This window comes from Lutra lutra, chromosome 13, assembly GCF_902655055.1.
Source record: "Lutra lutra chromosome 13, mLutLut1.2, whole genome shotgun sequence".
NCBI classification, from domain to species: Eukaryota; Metazoa; Chordata; class Mammalia; order Carnivora; family Mustelidae; genus Lutra; species Lutra lutra.
In genome coordinates this window covers 34,210,198-34,237,925 of record NC_062290.1, presented here as the reverse complement: position 1 = coordinate 34,237,925, position 27,728 = coordinate 34,210,198, and positions in this window count along the sequence as shown.

Below are 27,728 nucleotides of genomic sequence, written 5' to 3'. Positions count from 1 at the left end.
TTATCAAAAAGAAAAGAGAAAGGACCCAAATAAATAAAATCATGAATGAAAGAGGAGAGATCACAACGAACACCAAAGAAATACAGACAATTATAAGAACATACTATGAGCAACTCTATGCCAACAAATTTGACAATCTGGAAGAAATGGATGCATTCCTAGAGAAATATAAACTACCACAACTGAATCAGGAAGAAATAGAAAGCCTGAACAGACCCATAAACAGCAAGGAGATTGAAACAGTCATCAAAAATCTCCAAACAAACAAAAGCCCAGGGCCAGACGGCTTCCTGGGGGAATTCTACCAAACATTTAAAGAAGAAACAATTCCTATTCTCCTGAAACTGTTCCAAAAAATAAAAATGGAAGGAAAACTTCCAAACTCATTTTAGGAGGCCAGCATCACCTTGATCCCAAAACCAGACAAGGATCCCATCAAAAAAGAGAACTACAGACCAGTATCCTTGGTGAACACAGATGCAAAAATTCTCACCAAAATACTAGCCAATAGGATCCAACAGTACATTAAAAGGATTATTCACCACGACCAAGTGGGATTTATTCCTGAGCTGCAAGGTTGGTTCAACATCCGCAAATCAATCAATGTGATACAACACAATAAAAGAAAGAACAAGAACCATATGATACTCTCCATAGATGCTGAAACAGCATTTGACAAAGTACAGCATCCCTTCCAGGTCAAAATTCTTTAAAGGGTAGTGATAGAGGGCACATACCTCAATATTATCAAAGCCATCTATGAAAAACCCACCGCAAATATCATTCTCAATGGAGAAAAACTGAAAGCTTTTCCACTAAGGTCAGGAACACGGCAGGGATGTCCGTTATCACCACTGCTATTCAACATAGTACTAGAAGTCTTAGCATCAGCAATCAGACAACAAAAGGAAATTAAAGGCATCCGAATTGGCAAAGAAGAAGTCAAACTATCACTCTTTGCAGATGATATGATACTATATGTGGAAAACCCAAAAGACTCCACTCCAAAACTTCTAGAACTTGTACAGGAATTCAGTAAAGTGTCAGGATATAAAATCAATGCACAGAAATCAGATGCATTTCTCTACACCAACAACAAGACAGAAGAAAGAGAAATTAAGGCATCAATCCCATTTACAATTGCACCCAAAACTATAAGATACCTAGGAATAAACCTAACCAAAGAGACTAAGAATCTATACACAGAAAACTATAAAGTACTCATGAAAGAAATTGAGGAAGACACAAAGAAATGGAAAAATGTTCCATGCTCCTGGATTGGAAGAATAAATATTGTGAAAATATCTATGCTCCCTAAAGCAATCTACACATTTAATGCAATTCCTATGAAAGTACCATCCATTTTTTTCAAGGAAATGGAACAAATAATCCTAAAATTTATATGGAACCAGAAAAGACCTCGAATAGCCAAAGGAATATTGAAAAAGAAAGCCAAAGTTGGTGGCATCACAATTCCGGACTTCAAGCTCTATTACAAAGCTGTCATCATCAAGACAGCATGGTACTGGCACAAAAACAGACACATAGATCAATGGAACAGAATAGAGAGCCCAGAAATAGACCCTCAACTCTATGGTCAACTCATCTTCGATAAAGCAGGAAAGAATGTCCAATGGAACAAAGACAGCCTCTTCAATAAATGGTGTTGGGAAAATTGGACAGCCACATGCAGAAAAATGAAATTGGATCATTTCCTTACACCACACATGAAAATAGACTCAAAATGGATGAAGGACCTCAATGTGAGAAAGGAATCCATCAAAATCCTTGAGGAGAACACAGGCAGCAACCTCTTCGACCTCAGCCGCAGCAACATCTTCCTAGGAACATCGCCAAAGGCAAGGGAAGCAAGGGCAAAAATGAACTATTGGGATTTTATCAAGATCAAAACCTTTTGCACAGCAAAGGAAACAGTTAACAAAACCAAAAGACAACTGACAGAATGGGAGAAGATATTTGCAAATGACATGTCAGATAAAGGGCTAGTGTCCAAAATCTATAAAGAACTTAGCAAACTCAACACCCAAAGAACAAAGAATCCAATCAAGAAATGGGCAGAAGACATGAACAGACATTTCTGCAAAGAAGACATCCAGATGGCCAACAGACACATGAAAAAGCGCTCCACATCCCTCGGCATCAGGGAAATACAAATCAAAACCACAATGAGATATCACCTCACACCAGTCAGAATGGCTAAAATTAACAAGTCAGGAAATGACAGATGCTGGCGAGGATGCAGAGAAAGGGGAACCCTCCTACACTGTTGGTGGGAATGCAAGCTGGTGCAACCACTCTGGAAAACAGCATGGAGGTTCCTCAAAATGTTGAAAATAGAACTACCCTATGACCCTGCAATTGCACTGCTGGGTTTTTACCCTAAAGATACAAACGTAGTGATCCGAAGGGGCACGTGCACCCAAATGTTTATAGCAGCAATGTCTACAATAGCCAAACTATGGAAAGAACCTAGATGTCCATCAACAGATGAATGGATAAAGAAGATGTGGTATATATACACAATGGAATACTATGCAGCCATCAAAAGAAATGAAATCTTGCCATTTGCGACGACGTGGATGGAACTAGAGGGTATCATGCTTAGCGAAATAAGTCAATCGGAGAAAGACAACTATCATATGATCTCCCTGATATGAGGGAGAGGAGATGCAACATGGGGGGTTAAGGGGGTAGGAGAAGAGTAAATGAAACAAGATGGAATTGGGAGGGAGACAAACCATAAGTGACTCTTAATCTCACAAAACAAACTGAGTGTTGATGGGGGGAGGGGTGTTGGGAGGGGGGGTGGGGTTATGGACATTGGGGAGGGTATGTGCTATGGTGAGTGCTGTGAAGTGTGTAAACCTGGCGATTCACAGACCTGTACCCCTGGGGATAAAAATATATTATATGTTTTTTAAAAATAAAATAAAAAAAAAAAAAAAGTATGTTCCATGTGGAATTGAAAAGAATGTGTATTTGCTGCTTTAGGATGAAATGCTCTGAATGTCCATTAAATCCATCTGGTCAAGTGTGTCATTCCAAGCCATTGTTTCCTTGTTGATCTTCTACTTAAATTATCTGTAAATTGCTGTGAGTGGGGTGTTAAAATCCCCTACTATTATCGTAATATTATTAGTGAGTTTAAGTATGTTATTAAAGATTTATATAATTGGCTTCTCCTATGTTAGGGGCATAAATATTTACAATTGTTAGAACTTCTTGTTAGGTAGACCCTTTTATTACAATATAGTGTCCTTCTTCATCTCTTATTACAGTCTTTGATTTAGAATCTAGTTTGACTGATACAATGATGGCTACTCCAGCTTTCTTTTGATGTTCAGTAGCATGATAAATGGTTCTCTACCCCTCACTTTCAATCTGGAATTCTTTGGGTCTAAAATTCATCTCTTATAAACATCATACTGGTGGGTATTGTTTTGTTTTGTTTTGTGTTTTATCAATCCCGATACTCTATGTCTTTTTTTGGAGCTTTTAGTGCATTTCCATTCAGAGTAATTATTGAAAGATATGAATTTAGTGTCACAGTATTATCTCTAAAGTTGCTATTCCTATAGAATGTCTTTATTCCTTTCTGGTCTTTGTTACTTTTGGGATCTCTCCTGACTCAAAGGAGACTCTTTAATATTTTTTACAGAGATGGTTAAGTGTTCACAAATTCCTTTGGTTTTTGTTTGTCCTAGAAATTATTTTTCTCTCCTTCTATTCTGAATGACAGCTTTGCTGAATAAAGTATTCCTGTCTGCATATTTTGTCTATTTAGTACCTGAATATATCATCTCAGTCCAGGTCTCTGCAGACAGGTCTGCTGCCAGCCTTACATTTCTACCCTTTTGGCTTAATAACCTCTTGTCCCTAGCTGCTTTCAGGATTTTCTCTTTATCTTTGAAATTTGTAAATCTCACTATTATATGTCACAGTGTTGCCTTTTTTTTTTTTTTTGAGTTGGACTTTGTGCCTCCTGGACTTGAATACCTGTTTCTTTCCTCATATTATGGAAGTTCTTAGCTATAATTTATTCAAATAAACCTTCTGTCCTTCTCTCCCACTCTTCTGGGCATCCAGTATTATTTTGTTTTATGAAATTTCTGAGTTCCTTAAGTTTACCTTCATGATCTAATAGTTTTCTGTCCCTCTTCTTTTCAGGTTCATTATTTTCCATCATTGTATCATTTCATATCACTGATTCACTCCTCTGTTTTGTCCCTCTTTGTTTTTATGTTCTCCACTTGGGACTGCTTCTCAGTTACAGCACTTTTAATTTCAACCTGACAAGATTTTAGGTTTTTGAATCTTTATACTAAGGGATTTTCTAGTGTCTTCTATGCTTTTTTCAAGCCTAGCTAGTATGCTTATAACAGTTTTAAATTATAGTTTAGATAGCTTTCTTATACCTGTATTGACTAAATCCCTGACTCTGAGTATTATCTCCTGTTCTTTTTTTTAAGGTGAATTTCTCCATCCCATCATATTGTCCAGAAAAGAAAAGAAGAAAGGAAAAAAAAAAAAAAAAAAAAGCACCAATACAAATACTAAAGAAAACTAGATCCTGGGAGTTTTTTGGTCTGCTTGTTAAAAGAAACTAGATTCTGGGAGGGATCTAGTAACTGAGAGTTACAGAAGGGAGGGATAACAGGGTAGCCAGGTGATGGGTATTAAGAAGGGCACGTATTTTGATGAGCACTGGATGTTATACACAACTAATGAATCATTGAACACTACATCACAAACTAATGATGTACTACATGTTGGTTAACAGAACATAATTAAAAAGAAAGAAATTAGATTCCAAAATAAGAAAGAAATATATATAATAAACATATATTAGATATATATAATTTTATATATGTATAAAATAGAATACAATAAAAGGAAACAAAAATAATATATATAAGGTATATATAAAAATAAAAAATAATTTTAAACTAAGAAAAATAAATGAAAAATAATAATTTTTTTAAAAGGATAAAAGTACAAAGGCAGATAGATACTATTTTCCCCTAGAGCTGAACCTCTGCAACCCTCTATGGTCAGTAACTTGGTAGAAGTGAGTTGTTTGTGCTGGTACTCTGGCCCTGCTACACCGATTCTCAGGTATACATGTCTTAGTAGAACTGTGCCTTCAATGGTGGGGAGGCAGAGCTTGATGTAAGCAGCTCTGCTGGGTGATGCTGTTTTGCTTCCTGAAAGCTTTCAGCACTGACAGGTGGGAGATGAATATGGTGGTGCCCAGCCCTCTAGACCCAGAGCTGAAAATTCATGCCCCCACTCTTCAGCGAGTCCTCACAGAAGAGTAATCAATCACTATTGTCTCCTGGTTTCAGTCAAAACTCTTTGTTCCCCCTGCCTGTGTCTGAGCTTTTTTATCTCAAGCATGCAACTGAGTTTCAGAATTCCAAATTTTAAGGATTCCCATGGCACAGACCCATACTGTTCTTCCTGGGGATGGTCTTGTCATGCTTCTGTTATTTGTTGGAGAGTGGCAGTTTGCAGTTTATGGAAATACAGTGCAGAAATCTGGCACCTAGATTCTGTTATCAGCCAGCTTCCACACTCTAAGCTGGGGAACAGTGCAACACTCAGACATCACCCATTCTTCTTGTGACCCAGGGGATCCTCTGACCACAGTATCATACCTGGGATTCTGCCCCACTTCACACCTTTAAGCCAGGCACATCCCTCATTGATAGTAAACTTCTAAAAGTTCAGATTTTGTGCTTTGCTCTTTATAATACTTTGCAGTATTATGCCTCCATAAGCAGGATCCCTCCTTGTGACCATAACCACAGTTATATCACACCAGATTTAAGTCTCCTTACCTCCTACCCTCCAAAGGGTGGTCATTTTTCTACTTGTGGAATTTCGGTATTTGTTTTCTCAGAACTCTCAGTAATTTCTTGGGTGTTCAGAATGATTTGATAACTATCTAGCTATATTTGAGGGATGAGACAAACTTAGGGTTCCCCTACTCTTCTGCCATCTTAACTCCTCCCAAAGAGAATTTCTTATTGCACAAATGATCAGAGTGGAATCAATGGGAATGTCATTTTGTTAATTATCCTCATTCTACAGTTTAGATACAAGCAGAGTATAGATGGATAGAGCAAAACACCTCAGAACTTTAAGATACATGACCTAGGAGAGTGAAAATACAGAGAATAAATGTGTCATGAATGAGGCAAGTATGTAGAAATGAACTCCTCAGGCTGTGTCAATAAATACTGTGATGATATGGAACTATTCCTGTCCCCATCTAGTGCGTCTTCCTCAAGCTGTGAATTATAGAAAATTAGTGTTTGGGGATTGAAAGAAATAGAAACTGTCCTCTTGGAATCCCACCAAGATTCTCCCCAGAAAGTTGATAATCAGGCTTCATAGGAAGATTTGTCTGCTCACAACCATTATTTTGTCTACAACCAAGACTGTCTCATCCATTCAGGATAATCTGGCTCGCAAGTGGTCAATGGGAAAGATTAGTGCCCAAGACATAGTTCACGGTGGCAACTACTATAACTGGTATAAAAGGCAGACATTCAAATTATCCAGGCAATGCAATGCCTACCTATACCATGAATGATCTCAATGGTAAGCTAGATAGCTTTCAGAAGCTGTATGGCTAAGCTTGTTCTCAGAGCAATTGTAGGATTTGACACTTTTGTTTGCTGAGATTGGTGGCCTTAAGTGACTCTCAAAATGGAATTAATAAACCAAAGAGTATAGTGAGTGAAGTGTGAAGAGAAGCACCTTGATCTCTTTCAATTTCCCCATCATTTGCTTTCACTCAGTCTTGGCTGTCTCTCTCTTTTCACTCCCTTCCTCACTGGTAGAACTGTTTATAAGAAAGGGCTTTCAAAGGCATAAACATTTTATACACAATTTAAAGAGGATGGTTAACAGACATCTATAATTTCATTTCAAAGCACCCATTGGCATACCAGTTTGACACAAATGTATGGAATCATGCCCAAACCACAATCTTACTGCATATTCATCTTCCTGGAAATATATCTACTTTCTAGTCAAAACTATTTCATGATTCTGTTATTTAACTAAAGAGTCTTCCCTTGTTATTTAACTAATGACCTTACAAAATTTTTTGTTTTTGTTTTTGTTTTTGTTTTTTAAGTTGTCTCTGGGGAATCTAGTGAGGAAGAAAGACTCCTTTCCTCACTGGTAGAATTATTTATAAGAAATAAAGAAATAATTTCTTTAGATTGCTTCTATTCTGCTTTACTAAGGAATCCTGGATTGCATGGAATTGGAGAAGCATCCATCCATCCCATCAGTATTTATCTACCTATGTAGTAACCTGGTGCCCCTGAAACAAGAATAAACAAAAAGCTTACTCTAGTAGAAAAGACAAACACAAGTCAAATGATCACAGACCCATACAACTAAAGTCAGTAATATGAAGAGAAAATATGGCAGCTTCTGATATCTGGAAGGCTGACAGAGCTGTCCTCAAGTAAGAGATGTTTGAGCTGAGATCGAAGTAAGAGTCACAGTATAAAAAGCAAAAGAGAGCAAAGCAGAATAACTTTTCAGGGAGAGAAATAAATTGCTGCACAGTTTCTCTGGGTGAATTGACAAAAGCTGATATAATTGGACACAAAAGACAAAGGGAGAATATGCTAGAACGTAAGTAGGGGAATGAGGCAGGGACCAGAGTATACATGGCCATAATAAGGAGTTTAGGCCTTATTGTAGAGGGAGTAGGAAGCAGCCACTGGCAAGATCAAATCTGCTTTTAAAAAGATTATTCTGCTGCACTATGGAGAATGGAATAGAGGCAGAACAAGAATCAGATCTTTAGAGACACTATTCCCTAAAATAGTATTATGTTCCCCAACTGAGCTCTTGGCCAAAACACCACCCCACACATGCACACACACACTAACTCAAAAGACAATGGAAATGGAAAATAATGTAATGGAAAATAAAAACCATCATACAATATTATTAAAAATTTTTCTTTAATCCCTAATTGAGCTAAATGTAAATGGGTGCTGCTATTTTTTCCTCACTTCTTTCACTCCTTTCTGTATGTGTATGTGGTTGGGGAAGGAAGTGTGTTCCCAACTTGCTGGTACCCTAAGTACAGGCTCAGTCCACTTATGGGGTAACCCATTATTCAATAGAGGGAGGCAGTGGTTCAGGTGGGAGATGCTGGTGGCTTGAATGAGGATGGTGGTGATGAACTATTTAAGAGGTAATGAGCTATTTAGGTGACAAATTGCTAGCTGGAAAATAAGGGAAAGGAAGAAGGTCAAAGATGACCCTCTGGCTTTGGTGGGCAGCTGATGAGTAATGTCATTCCATTAGACAGAGAACAGTTGAGGAAGACTATATTTAAGAATGACTCTTAATGATGGTCTTGTCCAAGTTCAAGAAATGGATGGCATTGAGTGCTTCTCTTACCCATGGTAGACATTGACTGTTAACCATGGCAAACATTCTTTCCTGCTGAGCCTTTGAGTCAGTACTTCAGATAAGGCCTATTTGCCATCCCAGTTCAAATGTAAGCCCCTTATTTAGAAGGTAAATAAATTAAGACTCATTTTTTTAATATAGTTCTACAGAAAAGACATTTGAATAAAAGTATCCCTTTCAATTACTTTCTTTAATTTAAAAAATTTTAATTAAAATATTTAACATAAATTCTACATACCTATATTATGTTCCTTTTTCTTATATCTATAATTTAAGAAATTCACCTGGATTCAACAAATATAAAGGTATTGCTTGAATATAAATACCAATCAATATCAATAGAAGTATAAATAAATGTATTGTTTGAGTATAAATATGAATCAGAAGAAGTCAATGAATGTTCCATGCTTCTATCTGATATCTGATATCACAAGATTGTGTGTTACTGCTAGAAATCATCTGCTCCATTACTTTGAAGATGAGGATTGATTCCAGAGAGGTGAAACTTCTGGTTTAGAGTCACAAAGCCTGTTAGTGACAGACTCCAGGCAGAAACCAAATCTCCCAATTCCCAGATCACTGCATTTTCCTGAAAACCACACTACCTCCAAACACACCCTCTAACCTGAACTGAAAGGCAAGTATGAAAAATTCGGGAACAGTCAAATCTGGACTATTTATAAATATTCTCAACCATTGTATGAAGTTCCCTAATAGTAACAATAATACTACTTTAACAGAAGACCTTCCTCACTCTTCTGTTATCCTAGCACTACTGTCAGCTAATACTGCCTGTCCTATAACCTACATTGAGGGTAACAAGATCTGTACTTTCATCTCCTTACCAGTTTGTAAAGTGGGGTGAAGTATAATAGAATTGGGTGAGGCTAAAACTCCATTTAAGAAAATTCAATGTTCATGTATCCAAACTTACAAAGAGACAAATTAGGGGAGATTTCTCAAACAATACCAGATTTTCTTATAGGTTTTCTTTTAATAGCATGCTCCATTAGAACTTTCTAAATATTTATAGCTTATTAAGTATTTGACATGAAGACAGGGGGTGGAAAGAAAGAGCCTTAAATTAGAGTGTTAAAATATTCAACTAACTGATGGAGAGGAATTTTTTAAAAATAAAAACTACTTCATTTATTTTGTAAAACAATGGAAAATATAATCTTAAGCATAAAAATAAACTCATATAAGTTGAAAATGTTTGTTCCTTGGGGGGTTGGTGAATGGAAAACTGATGGTCTGATCCTTGCATTTTGTCCACATCCACTGCAATGGGCTCAAAGGCAAACAACACTCTGAAAGAGCTCTAAGGTAGTGCTCTAAGAATTTACTGAAATGGCCTTGTTTTTCACTTTTGGAATCTTTATTGCTCTTTTCCTAACTGCTTTAAGATCAGAAAATAATGTTATATCAGTTAGTTGTATTTGACAGAGATGTGCTGATTTGATTATTCCTTTTATTAAATTTCCCTCTGAAGTAATACATATATTCAGTCTCAGAAATACAATCTGAAACACTATTTTTGGTAGCATACCTGGTCTTCAAACCACACTCCTCTGCTTTAGGCTTTATTAATCATACACAGCTTTTGGTCCATAATAAAGTTTAGAAAGTTTCCAATGAAAAAAACGAAGAGAAAAAATAACTGGCTTTTTGATGCATGTTTTATTTGACAGTTTCTAAATTTGTTGAAGTAATATCATGTAACCACTTTAGGAAACCAGATAGGAAAAGTGGATCCTTCTCCAGAAGGGAGAAGCCTTGAAGTTTAAGAAAACTTGCAGCTTATTCTTCCTTGTGAAATAGTTCAAAAACACTTGTAGGCAAAGTAAGAAAAGAAGGGGCTTGGAACTCCAAGTTAGAGGAAAGTTGGCTTGTGTGGGAAAGAAAGAGAATACTCCAGGACACCTAATGCTCAAAGCACATGACAAGTCATGGGAACTAAATGCAAAATGTGATCCTGGACAATATCTTGAATAGAAGAAAGAGAGTGCATAAGAAAGAGAGAACGAGAAAGGAAAGGATTGAAAGAAAAAAAGAAAGAAAGAAAGAGAAAGTGAAAGAGAGAAAGGCAAGAAAGAGATAAATACTATAAAGGATATTTGGGCTAATTGCTGAAAATTGAATAGCACTGTATCAATGTCAAATTCCTTGAATTTGATAATTATGAAAAGTAAAATAATATGTTTGTTCTTTGGAGATACATGTTGACATATTCAGTAGTGAAGGGCCAAGATGTCTGCAACTTATTGTCAAACGTTTAGAAAAAAACAATCATCATAATAATGATATTGATGGAAATAAAAGTGATAAAGCAAATACAGCAAAAATCTAAACAATTAATGAATGTACGTGAAAGGTATACAAAGGTTCATTGTATTATTCTTGCAACTCTTCTGTAAGCTTGAATTTGTCCAAAATAAAAATTTCACTTAAAAACCATATAGCAGAGATATATTAAGGAGGTATATAACCCTTGTAGTTTAAATATAAGTTTAGGGCATAAGAAAAATCAAAATAAATACTTACATGGATCTCTCTCCTCAAATTATTTTAAATGGTTTATATAGACACAGAAAATATGTTAATGCATTCAAACAAAGATCACATAGATATTGGCTAAAAATACTGACTTAGGAATAAGACTGTGTGGGTTTAAATTGTGTCTCTATCATTAATAGTTACATGAGTATGAGTGTGGTCCAATTATTTAACTACCCCATGCCTCAGTTTCTTCATCTGTCAAATAGAGATAGTTAATCAGTAGAATATTGTAAGAATTGAATGGAATAATCTCCAGTACATGCTTAGAATATACCTGTCATGTAAGCATTCAATAAGCATTAACTATTTTTATTTTAAAATATAAAGTAAACCAGATAGTCATGGCTAAAAAAGATATCAGTAAAAGAAGAAGAAAATCAATTCCAAGGAAAAGAAGATGAAAAGAGAGAGTGGAGGAGAAATAGGAGACCTTAATTTTGTCTGATCCCAGGAATTCAGCTACATACCAATCAAACCATTCTGAACACCTGAAAACTCAGCTGGAAATCTAAGAAAAGAATGGCTGCAACTCTACAAATAGAAAAGCAACCATTTTCTGAAAGAAAAACAAGACGGGAAAACTCACTTCATAAAAGAGAATGAGAGGCAGTACTGACTGCCAGGGATATAATCGGGGTAGATATAAGTAAGATGTTAGAAATAGAGTTCAGAATAAGATTATAAAGATACTAGCTGGGTTTGAAAAAAACATAGAAGACAGTAGAGAATCCCTTTCTGGAGAAACAAAAGAACTAAAATCTAATCAAGTTGAAATAAAAAAGGCTATTAATGAGATCCAATAAATAATGGAGTCTCTAACTGCTAGAGATAAGTGAGGCAGAAGAGAGAATTAGTGATATAAAAGACAAAATGAGGAAGAATAAAGAAACTGAGAAAAAGAGAGATAAACAACTATTAGATCAAGAGGGGGAAAATGCAAGAGATAAGTGACACCATAAAGCTAAAATTATTAGAATAATTGTGATCCTAAAAGAACAGGAAGGGAGGTGGAGCAGAAGGTATATCAGAGCAAATTATAGTGGAGGACTTCCCTAATCTGGGGATTTGGAAACAGACATACAAGGCCAGGAGGCCAAGAAACATCCCCTCAAAACCAATAAAAATAGGTCAACACCCCTACATATAATAGTGAAACTTGCAAATCTCAGAGACAAAGAGGAAATCATGAAAGAAGCACTGACAAGAGGTCCATAACCTACAAGGGTAGAAATATTAGACTTGAAGCAGACCTATCCAGAGGCTGGGAAGACCAAAAAGAACTGGCATGATATACTCAGGGTGTTAAATGGGAAAAAATATACAGCCAAGAACACTTTATACAGAAAGGCTGTATTCAAAATAGGAGAAATAAAAATCAGACAAACAGAAACTAAAAGAATTTGTGATCACTAAAACATCCCAGCAACAAATATTTTAAAAAGATCCTTTCAGTAAAGAGAGAACCCAAAAGTAATATAGACCAGAGAGGAACAGGGCAAATATACAGAAGCAGTGACATTACAGGTAATACAATGGCACTAAATTCATATCTTTCAATTGTTACTCTGAATGTAAATGGGTTTAATGCCCTCGATCAAAAGACCCAGGGTATCATATTGAATTAAAAAAGCAAGACCCATTTATATGCTGTCTACAGGAGATTCATTTTAGACCCAAAGACTGCTACAGATCAAAAGTGAGGAGGTAAAGAACTACTTATCATTCTATTGGCCATCAAAGTAAAGCTGGTGTAGCAATCATTATATCAGACAAATTAGATTTTAAGCCAAAGACTATAATAAGAGATGAGGAAGGACATTATATCATAATTAAAAGGTCTGTCCAACAAGACGATTTAACAATTGTAAATATCTATGCCTCTAACATGGGAGTAGCCAATTATATAAACCAATTAATAACAAAATTAAAGAAACACATTGATAATAATACAATAATAGTGAGGGACTTTAACACCCCTCTTACTGCAATGGTCAAATTATCTAAGCAGAAGATCAGCAAGGAGACGAAGGCTTTAAATAACACACTGGACCAGATGGACTTCACAGATATATTCAGAGCATTCCATCTCAAAGCAACAGAACATGCATTCTTCTGAGTGTACATGGAACATTCTCCAGAACAGATCACATACTGGGTCACAAACCAGGTCTTCACTGGTGCCAAAAGATTGGGATCATTCCCTGCATATTTTCAGACCTCAATGCTTTGAAACTTGAATTCAATCACAAGAGGAAATTTGGAATCAACTCAAGTACATGGAGGATAAAGAGCATCTTACTAAAGAATAATGTGTCAACCAGGAAATTAAAGAATTTTTAAAAATCATGAAAATAAATGAAAGTGAAACATAACTGTTCAAAACCTTTGGGATGCAGCAAAGGCCATCCTACAAGGAAAGTATGTAGCAATAAAAAACTTTCTCAAGAAATAAGAAAGTTTTCAAATATACAACCTAATCTTACACCTAAAGGAGATGGAGAAAGAACAGCATTAGAATAGGGAGAGAACAGTTAGAATAGAGCCTAACCCACAGGAGAAGAGAATTAAAGATTAGAAAGAAATCAATGAAATAAAAACCAAAAGAACAGTAGAACAGATCAACAAAACTAGGAACTGGTTCTTTGAAAGAAGTAATAAGATTAATATACCCCTACCCAGACTTATCAAAAAGAAAAGAGAAAGGACCCAAATTTAAAAAAAAAAAAATCATGATTAAAAGAGAAGAGACACGCAACACTGAAGAAATACAAAGAATACTAAGAACATATTTTAAGCAACTATATGCCACAAATTAGGCAATCTGGAAGGAATGGATGCATTCCTAGAAAGGTCTAAACTACGAAACTGAAACAGGAAGAAAGAGAAAACCTGAACAGACCCATAACCACAAGGAAATTGAAGTACTAATCAAAAACCTCCCAACAAACAAAAGAGTCCAGGGCTGGATAGCTTCCCAGGGGAATTCTACCAAACATCAAAAGAAGAAAAAGTAGCTATCCTTCTGAAAATGTTTCAAAAAATAGAAATGGAAGGAAAACTCCCAAACTCTTTCTATGAGACCAGCATTACCTTGATCCCAAAACCAAAGACCCCACCCAAAGGGGGAATTACAGACCGATATCCTTGATGAACATGGGTTCAAAAATTCTCACCAAGATACTAGTCAATAGGTTCCAACAGTACATAAAAAGGATTACTCACCATGACTAGGTGGGATTATTTCTGGCTGCAAGGGTGGTTCAACATCTGCAAATCAATCAATATAATACTTTACATAAATAAAAGACAAGAACCATATGATCCTCTCAATAGATGCAGAAAAATCATTTGATAAGGTACAACATCATTTTCTTAATTAAAACCCTTCATAGGGAACCTGAGTGGCTCAGTTGTTTGAGCAACTGCCTTCAGCTCAGGTCATAATCCTAGAGTCCCAGGATCAAGTCCTGTATCGGGCTTCTGGCTCCGTGGGGAGTCTGCTTCTCCCTCTGACCTTCTCCCTTTTCATGCTCTCTCTCTTTTTTGCTCTCTCTCTCTCAAACAAATAAAATCTTTAAAAAAAAAAAAAAGAACTTTTCACAGTGTAGAAATAGAGGGAACATACCTCAATATCATAAAAGCCATATATGAAAAGATCACAGTGAATATCATTCTCAATGGGGAAAAACTAAGAGCTTTTCCCCTAAGATTAGGAACACAACATGGATATCCACTCTCACCACTGTTTTTCAACATAGTACTAGAAGTCCTAGTCTCAGCAAATAGGCAATGAAAAGAAATAAAAGCCATCTCAATTGGCAAAGAAGGCAAACTCTCACTCTCTGCAGTTGACATGTGGAAAACCCAAAAGACTCTACAAAAAATTGCTAGAACTTAAATAGGAACTCAGCAAAGTCACAGGATATAAAATCAATGCACAGAAGTTTGTTGCATTTCTATATACCAACAATGAGGCAGCAGAAAGAGAAATCAAGGAATAGATCCTGTTTACAACTATTCCAAAAACCATAAGATACCTAGGAATAAACCTAATCAAAGAAGTAAATGATCTGTACTCTGTAAATTATAGAACATTTATGAAAGAAATTGAGGAAGATACAAAGAAATTGAAAAACATCCCATATTCATGGATTGGTAAAACAAATATTGCAAAAGTGTTTACACCACTCAATGCAATCTATATTCAATACAATCCTTATCAAAATAACACCAACATTTTTCACAGAGCTAGAACAAACAATTCTAAAATTTGTATGGAACCATAAAAGAACCTGAGTAGTCAAGAAGTGTTGGAAATGAAAAGCAAAACATTTCAGAATCCTGTATTATAAAGCTGTAATCACAAAGACAATATGGTTCTGGCACAAAAACAGACAATACACATAGGGTGCCTGGGTGGCTTACTGTCTGCCTTCAGCTGAAGTCATGATCCCAGGGTCCTGGTATCGGCCCCTACACTGGGCTCCTTGCTTTGTGGGAAGTCTGCTTCTCCCTTTCCCATTACCCCTGCTTGTGTTCCCTCTGTGGCTCCCTCTCTCTCTGTCAAATAATTAAAATCTTTAGAAGAAATTTTTAAAAATAAAAAATAAGTAAATAAACAGACACATAGAACAGAGAACCCAGAAATTGGACCCTGAAATCTATGGTCAACTAATCTTTCTATTGAAAGAATATTCAATGGAAAAAAGATAGCCAAGTGTGTGGTGGCTCAGGAGGTTAAACATATGCCTTTGGCTCAGGTCATGATCCAGGAGACCTGGGATTGAGCCCCGCATTGGGATTCCCACTCAGTAAGGAATCTGCCTCTCCCTCTGCTGCACACACTTATTCTGCACTCTCTCTCCTCTCATTATCTCTCCTGCTCTAAAATAAATAAATAAAAATTGTCAAAAAACAAAAAAGTAAAAAGATAGTCTCTTCAACAAATGATGTTGGGAAAATTGGACAGTCCCATGCAGAAGAATGAAACTGGATGATTTTCTTACATCAGACACAACAACAGACTCGAAATGGATGAAAGACCTAAATGTGAGACAGGAATCCATTAAAATCCTAGAGAAACCAAGCAGCAAACTCTGTTACCTTGGCCATAGTAATTTCTTCCTAGACACTTCTCCAAAGGCAAGGGAAATGAAGATAAAAATAGACAATTGGAACTTCTGCACAGCAAAAGAAATATTTATCAAAACCAAAAGACAACTGATAGAATGGAAGAAGATATTTGCAGATGTCTTATCAGATAAAGGACTAGTATCCAAAATCTGTAAAGAACTTATCAAATTCAACACCCAAAAAACAAATAATCCAGTCAAGAAATGTACAGAAGAAGTGAAAAACATTTCTCTGAAGAAGACATCCAAATGGCCAAAAGACGCATGAAAAAAAAAATGCTCAACATCAGTCACCATCAGGGAAATACAAATCAAAACCACAATGAGACACTATGTCATACTGGTCAGAATGGATAAAATTAACAAGTCAAGAAATGATAGATGTTAACAAGGATGCAGAAAAAGGGGAACCCTCTTATACTGTTGGTGGGTATGCAAGCTGGTGAAGATACTCTGGAAACCAGTATGAAAGTTTCTCAAAAAGTGTAAAATAGAGCTACCCTATGACCCAGCAATTGCACTGCTAGGTATCTACCCCAAAGATATAAATGTAGTGATATGAAGGGGCACCTACACCACAATGTTTATAACAGCAATGTCCACAATAGCCAAACTATGGAAAGAGCCGAGATGTCCACTGACAGATAAATGGATAAAGAAGATATGATACACACACACACACACACACACACACACACACATATAAATAAAGATGTGAGGTGTGTGTGTATATATGTATGAATACTACTCAGCCATCAAAAAAAAAAAAATGGAATCCTGCCATTTGCAAGGACATGGAACTAGAGGGCATTATGCTAAGTGAAATAAGTCAATCAAAGAAAGACAACTATCATATGATCTCTCTAATATGTGAAATTTAAGAAATAAAACAGGAGATAATAGGGAAAGGGAGGGAAAACTAAAACAAGAGAAAATCAGAGAGGAAGACAAACTGGAAGACAAACTGAGGGTTGCTGAAGGAGAGGGGAGTGGGGTGTTGGGGTAACTGGGTAATGGACATTATGGAGAGCACATGATATCATATAAGATATCTGGGAGGGAAAACTAAAACAAGAGAAAATCAGAGAGGAAGACAAACTGGAAGACAAACTGAGGGTTGCTGAAGGAGAGGGGAGTGGGGTGTTGGGGTAACTGGGTAATGGACATTATGGAGAGCACATGATATCATATAAGATATCTGGGAGAGCACTGGGTATCATATAAGACTGATGTACACTTAATTCTACCTCTGAAACTAATAATACATTATATGTTAATTAACTGAATTTTTTAAAAAAAAGAAGACAAAAAGGCAGATTTATATGACTGAATGTGAATGTATCCTCTGCCCCTGCCAAATTCATATTAAAATCCCAAAGTGATAGTGTTTAGAAGCAGGATCTTGGGAAGGTGTTTAAATCATGAGGACAGAGCCCCCATGCATGGGATTAGCACCCTTATATAAGAGGCTCCAGGGAGCTCTCCTGTTCCTTCTGCCATGTGAGGTTACAGAAAAAAAAAAAAAAAAAAAAAAGCATCTGTGGTCCAAAGGCCTGAGAATTAGGAGAAATGATGGTATAAGTTCCAGTCTGGGTAGAAGGTGGGAGAAAACTGATATCTCAGCTCAAAGACAATCCAGCAGATAACAAATTCTTTCTTATTCAGCCTTTTTTTCTATTCAGGCCTTCAATAGATTGGATAAGACCCATCTGCTTGGGGAGGGCAATTGCTTTACTGTCAACAACTCAAATATTAATCTCATCTAGAAATACCCTCACAGATACACCTGGAATAATCTTTAAAATCAAGTATCTGGTCACCCTATGGCCCAGTCAAGGTGACACATAAATTAACCAACACATGATAATTCATAACTATTCCTCAAGTGAGGTAAAACTTTCCTACACTGAATTCTAAAATAATCAATCTAGGAAGCACTGAGTATTATGGAGGAATGGTCCTAAGAAAGGTTTCTTCAATAGACATGGTTAGGATTTGATTTGGTTTTTTAAAAATACTATCTCCTGGTAAAAGCTAAAGGAATGCCATTAAAAGAAAATTCAGTAAGATATAATTCTGAAAGCAGCAAAATAAAATGAGTTCAGCTGTGTATTGTTCTGAGAATAACTTGATCCAAGAATAGAACCTGTAGTACCTAGAGAAATAGGTGAACAGTAGATCCTTTGAATACTTCATTCTCTTAGCAGGGCTTTGTTGAAGATCAAATGACAAAGATTTACCCTCTGCCAAAGACCCAGAATGGAGATGTTCTGTGTTGCTTCTGGAAAGTAGATCTTTATGTTTAGAAACAGGGCTGAGACTTGTGTGACCCTAAAAGTGAGTATCTCCTTAAATTCTGTGCCCTGGGTGCCTCTCTTGCCTTACCCTAGTCTCAGTTCTGTTTATAAAACCAAATAGTTCAAGAATAAGAATGTATAAATTATAACCACCATATTTTTTATATGTGACAATTGTTAGGAAGAGACAAAACAATGCCTCTCCTTTTCTCCACCAAAAACAAAACCATTCAGAGAGAAGATGGGGCAGACTGAGGATCAAGAATACCACCTTCTTGTTTAGTTTCCAAAATATATAAAGAACTTATACAACTCAAAACTTTAAAAAATAAATAATCCAAATTAAAAATGGGGAGAAGACCTGAACAGACATTTCTCCAAAGAAGACATACAGATGGCCAACAGATACATGAAAAGATAGTCATTGTCAGTTACCATCAGGGAAATGTAAATTGAAACTGCAATGCGATATCACCTCACATCTGTCAGAATGTTTAAAATCAACAACACAAGAAACAACAAGTGTTGGTGAGGTTATAGAGAAAGAGGACCCTCTTACACTGATGGTAGGAATGCAAACTGGTCCAGCCACTGTGGAAAACAATATAGAGGTTCCTCAGAAAATTAAAAATAGAACTATCCTACCAACCAGCAATTAAATTACTGGATATTTACCCAAGGAATACAAAACCACTAATTCAAAGAGTTATATGCACCCTTATGTTTATAGCAGTGTTATTAACAATAAGAAGCCCAAGTGTTTATTGACTGATGAATGGGTAAATAAGGAGGGTATATATATATATATATATATATATATATATATATATAATGAAATATTACTCACACATAAAACAATTGAAATCTTACCACTTGCAATGATGTGCTAGAGAGTATAATGCTAAGTGAAATATGAGAAACAAAACAAATGAGCAAAGGAAAAATAGAGAGGGAGAGAGAAATCAAGAACAGACTCTTAACTACAGAGAACATACCAGGTGGGTGGGAGAATGGGTGAAATAGGTGATAAGGGTTAAGGAGTGCAGTGGTTGTGATGAGTACTGAGTATTGCATGGAAGTGTTGAATCACTATATTGTATACCTGAAACTAATAAAACACTGTATGCTAAAAAAAAAAAAAAAAGAATACCACCTTTTATTTAATAATTACAATTGCAGTAATGATTAATTTCCTGGTCAAAAATTCAAATGCTTTCTAACAACAGATCACTGTTGCTTCTCCTAGTGAGACCTCAGAAGGTGTTGCATTTTCTTGTTAAGAAGTTGTATCTCCACAAACAACATGGATGTATATGTACATGCTGTGCTTAGACACACACCTCTTATGTTCCAGTACTTTTAATACTTTTAATACTTTAATACTTAACTCAGGTTGGGAGGAAAAGTATCAAAAAGGAATCCTATCACCATATAATGATGCTATTCCCCACCCAAACCCCTGAAACAGAGGTGCTTTATGACTGTCCTAACTACCATCTAAGCTCACATATTCCTTTCAGGGACAAGTGAGGTGGGGGCAACATAGAAACAATGTTAGATTATTTACACTACATGACAAACTTAATGCTCAGAGTCTAGTTGAAGGAGGACAGGCTACTTTTGCCCTTCTCCCCTTTCACAGGGCTTAGATCCAAGATCCACAGGTGATTCAGACATGCTGAAGCAGCACTCCAGTGGGAAGCAAATTCTGGTGTGTGGTTTTGTGGTCCTAATGGAAAAAAAAAAAATCAAGAACCACTAAGAGAAAAAAAAATCATGAAAGACATTGGGTTTTCACAATGTTGGGAGAAAACTTTTGATGAAATAGAACAGTTTAAACCTTCAGTGTTCTGGATAGGGACTCAGTAAAGATATCTTTAATATCTTATATTTATTCCAGTTGCAAAGGAAGAATCTTAATGGTACCAAGAAATGTGTAATGATCTACTGCCCTCATGTTTGTCCTGTTTGGCAATAAGGAACTACCAATTTAGAGTTACATTTTCAATAGATTAGCTCTTTAGCTAGAAATTATATGAGTATGTGTGTGTCTTTATGTGCTTGTTTGCTTTCATTTATTCAGATCATTTCTAAATATTGCCATATGGTAATTGAGTTGTAATGCTGCAGCCTCTCTGAAAGGAAGATGGAGTATGAAACCGGTCTCTAAACAATTCAGCCCAGCCGGCATAGGCCATAAAAGGGAGGGAAGAGGTGGGAAATATTCTATTTACCCTCTCTCCCCTTGGAAAAATGCCGTTTCTAGGGAGGTCAGAATCCTACACTCCAGTGCCAGTCAGAATTAGAACAATCTATTCAAATGTCCTTTATGAGCCCAGAACAACTGTTAGAGCTCTGTAGAAATTGTGTGTATCAGCAAGTATTTGGAATAAAACAGCTGTGCCTGGTGGTTGCTTTACTCAGTTAACGCCGTTAATGGCTCAAACACAGAGGAAACAGGAGCCTAGGAAACACCTTCCTTTTCTTACTTGAAAGCCTCTTCCACCCTTCAGACTTGAAATGGCTCTTTTCTGCGTAGCTTTACCAGGGCAGTGAGTGTGTATGAGGTGCTGGTTCATGGTTGGGGGGGAGGAGGAGAGTGCTATGCATGTGCTTTTCTGCCGTTTCCCATTCTTTATAACCTTCCCTTATCCCCACCCCACCCTGGAAAAATCAGACAAGATATAATGGGGTTTGTTTGTTTGTTTGCTTTGCTTGTTTTTGGCAGAAAGGATAGACAAAGAAGACATACTGTAAAATTTTGCTTATTTCCTTTCTAGTACATTCTTTAAAATTCACAGTGGGGGGCGCCTGGGTGGCTCAGTGGGTTAAAATTCACAGTGGGGTCACTGTATTTCCCAATGTCTAAGTGACTTCAAAAGTTCCAGTCATCTTAAAACAAAACAAAAACAAAACAAAACAAAACAAAAAACACGGAGAGATCTTGGTGCTTTTGAAACAACCACCACCACCAAGCATTAAAATCAGAAATCCAAAAACAACAGCTGGGGACAAGGGAGGGGCAAGGAGGCTGGGGTAGGCCAGGGCTTATGTTCCAGGAAGATTTCTGAAGAGCCCCTTTGTATATATATGAATCATTCTGGGTAATAAAATGTTATCTGCAATAAAAGGCATTCTAACTTGGTTTCTGCATGCTAATGATCTCCTGATTCACAATCCCTGGGCTCAGAAAGATGGTGGAAATATCTCTTTAAACCCAAGCCAATTCTTCTCAGTAGTTGCTGACAAATATTTCAGCTGGAAGACCTGATTAAGTAGTAATTGCTAACTGGCACCAAAAGCCTTAATGCAACTTCTAGAAACAAACAGAAAGGCAATAAACCACTCCTTCTTTAACAAGGTAGCTTTGTAACTGAGTCCAGGCTTATTCTACTCACAACATAACAGGCCAGTAAGTCAAGAGGTAAGGTGTTGGGGTAAGGAGAGTGGCTTTATTCGGAAAGCCAGCAAATCAGGAGATGACAGACTGTTGTCCCAAAGAACCATCTCGCTAAGCATGATATTTGATCTTCTTTTATGTTAGCAAAAGAAGGGGTTGGAGTCAAATGGTGACTGACATTTGTAGACATCCAAGAGAGGGGTCCTGTAACTTCCTTCTTCTTGTCAGTTGACCTTTGCATATTAGAATCTGGCAATGTCCTTCCTGTAAATTTTAAACACAGCATAGTCATTTCTGTGCTCACCTCTCCTCAGGTGAGGTAGGTTTTGGGTGAAAAGTGGTTTTTGGAAATATTAGCTGTAAGCAAAATTCCTTTAACAATTAACATTCCCTTGTACAGAACTAAGCACAGGTTTCTGAGCTATAGGTCACAGCAGCAAGAGTAATGGAAGCAATAAGGAGTTAGCCATGCTAAGTTTCTCCCTAGTACAGTTGCTCAGCCTCACCTAGCCAGCCAGGTCTCCTAGAAGGACCATGCAGACCTGGCTGCTGCCTTTAACCATTTACTTCCCCATTACTGTTTAATAGGCCTTGGTGAACTGACTGGGGAATTTGTTAACTATTCCTTTAGTTCTGTTATTCCTACAAAGACAGCAAAGGACCAAAAACAAAACAAAACAAAACAAAACAAAACAAAACAAAACAAAACTGCTTGTCGCTTAAGTAAAGTTATTTGGACAGGTGTCTGTCAATTTATATGGGAATAGTCCACCAAAGGAAATAAAATGGCTATGAATCAAAAGAGAGTGATAGAAGCAGGAGTCATCTTTTGTTCCACTCACCCAATGTATTTATAGCAAAAATCACCATCTACCCACTCATGCTCAAACACATTAACCTTGAAATCTGTAGCCTCATGCTTTCTCTTGGAAATTAAAGTAAAGTGTGTTTGTGCCCTGTTCTCTTTCCATATGCTTCTCTTGTCTGTCTATTTGCCTCTCCAACTTGTTCTTTCTTGGAAAATGTACTTAGAAGGTAAGAGCATAGACTGAAGTATTCTCAAGTTAGAGACTATTTGTAAGGACCTAAGACCACTCATGAAAAGCAGAACTACAGGATATAGTTTTGGGGTTTTGTTTTGTTTTAAAGATTTTACTTATTTATTTTGAGAGATAAGGCATGTGCAAGTAAGGCAAGTGGGGAGAGGCAGGAGGAAAAAGAGAGGGAATCTCAAGCAGACTCCATGCTGAGTTGGAGCCCCACACAGAACTCAGTCCTACAACTGTGAGATCATGACCTGAGCTGAAATCAAGAATTGGATGTTCAACAGACTGAGCCACTAGATGGGCAGAAAGGGCAGACAAGTGCCCCTAGTGGTGGTGTTTTTTTTGTTGTTATTGTTGTTTTTAAGTGAATAGGAAGCATTAAAATCAATCTAGGAATATGAACATGTGCTATACTCAGCATAAATCAGACTTACCTAATCAGTTATCTCAGATCCTGCATTCTCTTCCTGGATTTTCTATCTCTGCAAATAGAACCATTACCTGCCCAGCTGCCAAGATGTACCCATGCTAGTCAACCTGGTTTTATACTTCTCACCTTCTACATTAAGTTATTCAGTAGAATAAATACTACTTCCAAAATGTCTCAATTGTGTTCCTTCAATGTCATCTCCAGAGTAGAACAGGCCATAATATTTTCATATCAGGCAATGCTACCAGGAATCATTGATAGCTCCATTTGAGTTATTAAGCATTTATTGTGTATTCAGTGCTTTATGGGTGTCTTAGTCACTTCCAACTACTATAACAGAATACCACAGACAGGTGGCTTAAACAACAAACATTTATTTCTCACAGTTTTAGAGGCTAGAAGTTCAAGATCATGGTGCCAGCATGCTCCTGTTGTTGGTGAAGGCTCTCTTCCTATTTTACAGATTGCCATCTACTCTTTGTACCCTCTCATGGCAGGAAGAGAGAAAGAGTGCACTACCTTTCTCCCTCTTCTAATAAGGACAATAATCCTATCATGGCAACTCTCATGGCCTAATTACTTCCCAAAGGCCTCACCTCCAAATACCATCATATTAGGGTTTGGACAAATGAACTTTGAGGGAACACAAGTATGCAGTCCATAGCAATGCGAAACTACAAAAAGTAGATCATACTTTTATCTTGTCAAGCATGTATTTGTTTGATAGGGCTCCCATAACAAAGAACCATGGACTGGGTGGCTTGAACAACATAAATTTATTTTCTCACAATTCTAGAAGCTATTAGTCTGCATTCAAGGCATTGGCGTGTTGGTTTCTTCTGAGGCCCCTCTCCTTGCTTTGTAGATAGCCATCTTCTCCTTGTGTCTTCCCATGGTCTTCCTTACATATTTGTCTGTGTCCTAATTTCTTCTTAAAAGATAATAGTCATATTGTATTAAGGCCCACCCTAACAACCTTATTTAACCTGAACTGCCTCTTGTTAGAAGCCAGTAGAGGGACAGTAAAGTATGTCTAAACTGAGATAGCACCTTGAGACCAGAAAACAAAGACAGTGACTCATACAGTTTATACAGTTTTACTAAGGGTGACTTACTGATAGGGAGAATAGGATGGGTGACAATCCAGGCACTACACAAAGTCTGGACTTTAACCCACAGATTCTATAGCATGAGAGGATGTGAAGAGGGCCTTGTGGTGAGATCAAAGGGTCTAACATTTAACAGGCCACCTGTGTCGGAAGGTGGGGGAAGAAACTATGTTATCTCTACTAGTTATCTAAACAACTTTAGAGAAGACCAGAGCAGCCTTCCTGCCTTCTAGTCAGGGCATACATTAACCTCCACAGGACCTGGAACATGTAGCCCCTACAGAGGTCATTTCATTGCACAGGCATTAACAAGATGGAGGGCCCAAGGCAGAGTCAGTATTGTCATCACTCCTACATCTCTTTAAAGGTCCTATCTCCAAATACATTCACATTCTAATGTACTGAGGGTTAAAACTTCAACCTATGAATGCAGTGGGGGTGGGAATACATGATTCATCCATAACAAAGTCTTTTTACCTTTCTCATCTTTATGTTGTCGCTTATTCTCACAAGTCTTAAAGATAATTTCTGAGGATAAAGAAAAGCATTGGTATTGGACTAATGAGAAAACTGGAACCCAGAGAGTTTGACTGATGCTCAAAGTCACCAGGTTGTTGATAGCCAGAGCCCAGATGTGACTATTCTCTCTTCTCAAACAATGCCATCTTTCTCCATTGCAGAGTAAAATTCTGTTGCTGTGATTACATCATACTCCACACAATTGCATATCTTATACTCTTCATTTTGAATGTCTTGTAAGCACCCCCCATTATTTTTCTTAGTTCTAATTCTTGGGTGTCCTTCAGTTTTCTCTGTTAATTTCTTTTTTTTTTTTTTTCTATTTGATGTGTATGGACTCTCCATCCTCACACATATCAAATTTCAAATGGGGCATAAAGTCATCATTTTATCTGCTGTTCTTCTGTGGTATTATTGTTGGAATATCAGCTTCTCATCATTGTGTGTTACCCATTGAGGAATTCTACATCCTACATGCTTAATAAACTTGTAATCTATTCTCCCATTAATCCTCCTAGCTCCAGGAGGAGGAGATGACATGCATTATGATTTCCATTTCCTGAATAGAGAAACAAACACAGACATTGTAGTTAATTTACCTATGACTATGTTCCCCAGCCAAGGAGCCAGTCAGTTTTTTGTATAGTAATTTTATTACTGCAGGTGCCTGGAGGCAAAACCAACAGTAATTTGGAACAGAGGGAGACTGACTGGTACTCATGCATTTGGGATAGGCAGACAATTGGAAAATAGCTATGAAAAACTCATCTAATAACTAATATAATAAGCATTATAAGTTACTGTGCACTCAAATCAGGCATTACACTGAACTCCTTATTTCCTTTCTCCCTAATCCTTGTAATACTCAGATAAGGTACTTAAGTCTAGTTCAGTATACTATTATTAAGGAGAACATAAACTTCCTGAAGGAAAAGACTATTTAATCATGTTCACCACTTTAGAGATCTCTCTGCTCTGGACCACCAACAGTTTCATCTTCAGGTTCCAGTGCAAAATGAGAAATAGAATGCAGAAACCTAGGCCACTGTAAAATACCAATAATAAAATTATAGTACCCCCAAACAGACTGACATCTTGCTGGGCAACATAGCCTTAGGTAAGTTATCTTATAAATCTCATGTATACAGCAGTGCCTAACACACTGTAGGTGCTCAGGAAATATTTGTTGATGATACAAACAAATGAGTGAATATCTACTTTGTGCAGGTGAAAAAGGAAGAAGACATCACTCTTGTCAAAAAGCAATTCACTGTTATAGAAGCTATGGGTGATTATTGCCTATAGGTGCAGAGAAAAAGTCAAGATTTAACTTAGTATACCCTCATTCCTAGCTTAACTATCTACCTTTTTTCTAATACTCACATCTAAAAATTACTGTATAAGTAAATAGCAGGCTTACAATTAAATTGAAAAAGATTTAGGAACTTCATTCTTAGGGAAAGGTGAATATGGCCTAATTTTACACTGAAAAGAGGCAACTTACTCAGTAAATCTGCTTCCTATTCTGCCAAGAAATATTCTTTCCCAAAGTAAGAACTAATTGTTAATTCCTGTACAATTAGTTCTGTGCCAGGAATCCTAGGAACAGTTTGAGAATCTCAAAAATATTTACAAAACTTTCTCATTGAATCTAGAACATCTCAGAAAGGAAAATATCATGACAGAGAGAAAATCCATGGAGGGAGGGATGTCCTTTTGAGACAATAAGAGCAAGTGGATTACTGCATGGCAATTAAATGTAATGAGGAAGAATTTAAAATTCCCTGTGTGCACTGAGAAATAAACAGCTCAAGATAGGGTAACCATGCTGAGAACAAAGTCAAATGCCAAGCTAGCATCTCTCCATTGACTTTTATTACCAGCAAGATTCTCTAACTCAGGATAATATAAAAAACAATTAACATTACAGCACTGAATAATGAGCAATCAGAACTCACTCTGCCTACATAAAAAAATAAAACAATAGTTTGGTCATTTAGACGCCTGTTGACTATCAGATACCTAAAAGATCTGCTTCAGCTTCTTCTCTCTTCAATTCTATTTCCAGGACAATATCCTGGCTCCCTGGCTCCCTTGGTGACATCAGAGAACCTCTCCTATTGTAATGAGGAAAGACCTCTGCTCTGGGAGTGAGATGACCTTCTCATAAGGTTCTATGACCTTATGAGAATCATTTCATTGTCCTGTACTCCTTTTCTTCTTTGGTAAAGCAACATCAAGCTGGTGTTTTCCAGCAAGAGTTCTATGGGCATTGATGGGCAAGTAGCAATTGTTTAAGGTATGGGTTTGACCTGCACATGGCAGGACATTAAGCATCCATGGCCTCTGGGTACTAAGTACCAGTAGTAGCACTCCCTGGTTATTGTGACAACCCTACATTTCCCACAAATTTCCACTTTGAAAATAACTGGACATATGGTCTCTAAGGCCTTTTTTAGTGTTAATCTTTCAATATTTCTCACATGCATAGTAATAGTTCTATGCCAATGAATTCTGTTTTATTTAGCACTGGACTGTGGTCTTTGCTTGTTCTCCACAATGACAAGCTTAGTGTTGCACCAGGTCAAACATATTTGAATAGCTCCTTTACAGAGATATCAATAAGATCTTGCCATCTAGGTAAATGCTATTTTACAGTGAAAAAAGAATCAGCAACCCCATCAGGCAAGAAGTAGAGCAAATCAGTGATTCTAAACTTTTTGGAGGTATATCAGCAGGGTTCAGCTACAAAAAAAACAGATAT